Raw genomic sequence first — 1,539 nt, 5'->3', positions numbered from 1 at the left:
ATTTCCTGTATTTATTTCTTTTAGCATTTTAGAATAGTTTACTTTGTTATTTAATTATTTAGTATAGAATTCTGACATAGCTATATAGCATATTTATTTGTTTTTAGTTACTGTTTTTTTGTTTAATTACATGTTAGTATCTGTGCTAGTTTAATTTTTTAGTTGGTCGTTTGCTTACATCTGGTCTTAGTACCAGTGTATGCAGGGTCGACGAGGTCTAGGAACCCCATTACAACCATTTGTTGACAACCCAGAGAGAATTTTACATTCTCATCGAAGTTCGGCAACAATGGTTGACATGGATCCTCCACCTCCACCCCCAGTTCTTTCACGCCCTCTGCGGGAATACTTCATTCCCACAGACTATGTTCAGGCATCCTGCATTCGGAGACCCGATGTAGGAGCGCCACATTATGAGATTAAGGCCAGCATTATTCAAATGCTTCCATCCTTTTATGGCCTTAGTCATGAGGATCCCTACCGACACTTAGATGAATTCCTCGAAATCTGTTCTACTGTTAAGATACAGAATTTCGATAATGATGCGTTGAGGTTGACTCTATTCCCTTTTTCATTGAAGGACAAAGCCAAGTATTGGCTAAAGTCCTTAGATTCTATAGAAATAGAGTCCTGGGATCAGTTGCAACAGGAGTTTCTTCGGAAATACTTTCTCATTGGTCGCACGAACCAATATCGTAGAGCCATCACTAGCTTTTCAGAGCTAGATGGTGAGCGCTTTCATGAGACCTGGGAGAGAATGAAGGATCTCCTCAGGAAATGCCCCCATCATCAGGTGCCGAAATGGCAACTGGTGCAGAGTTTCTATGATGGATTGTCTGACAAGAATCGTCAGATGATCGACTCTTCATGCGGTGGGACATTCATGCTGAAGAGCGAGGACGAAGCATGGAGGCTATTTGATACATTGGCTGAGAATTCACTCCACCATGCTTCGAGCTCTCATTCTGATAGAGCCACACCCAGCATTCAGAAGAAAGCTGGCGTTCTTGAGATTGGTCCATCTACTGCACTGCAGTGTAAAGTAGACATGATTGCTCAGAAGCTGGACCAGCTTCTCTCAGGACCATCCACTACACAGCAGGTGTGTACTCTTTGTGCCAGTCCGGCACACGAGATCACTGAGTGCCCTTCGGCAGCTCAGTACCCTGAATTTGTTCAAGAACAAGTTCAGGCAGCTCAGGGTTACCTCAGACCGCCAAATAACCCATTTTCATCGACATATAATCCGGGTTGGCGTAACCATCCCAATTTTTCTTGGAAGAATCCACAGTCTTCTATACAGATGCCTTCTTCCTCTCAGCCAGTTCGGCAGTCATCTTTTACTCAGCCATTTCAAAGACCGAACTTTTCTCAGTCTTCTTCTTCTTCAGTTCCTTCCCCGATTCAGCAGGAGTCTGCCCCGCAGACATCTTTTGAGGAGAGACTTCTCCAGGCATTTCAAGAGGTGAAAACCTCTAATCAGAATGCCTTCGAGAAGTGTAGCCAGATTTTGAGCTCACATACGCAGTCCATTGCGAA

At 43.8% G+C, this 1,539-nt stretch overlaps 1 non-coding gene across 1 annotated transcript; it reads right to left on the bottom strand.

Annotated features, from left to right (window-relative positions):
• Nucleotides 1-692: 692 nt before the first annotated feature.
• On the bottom strand, nt 693-795 carry LOC149829916 (small nucleolar RNA R71). Its single transcript, XR_016433971.1, has one exon. It is a non-coding gene; the product is annotated as a small nucleolar RNA R71 (small nucleolar RNA).
• Nucleotides 796-1,539: the final 744 nt, after the last annotated feature.

This window comes from Nuphar pumila, chromosome 8, assembly GCF_984573655.1.
Source record: "Nuphar pumila chromosome 8, dmNupPumi1.hap1.1, whole genome shotgun sequence".
Classification (NCBI taxonomy): Eukaryota; Viridiplantae; Streptophyta; class Magnoliopsida; order Nymphaeales; family Nymphaeaceae; genus Nuphar; species Nuphar pumila.
This window is presented reverse-complemented; position numbering and strand designations above follow the sequence as displayed.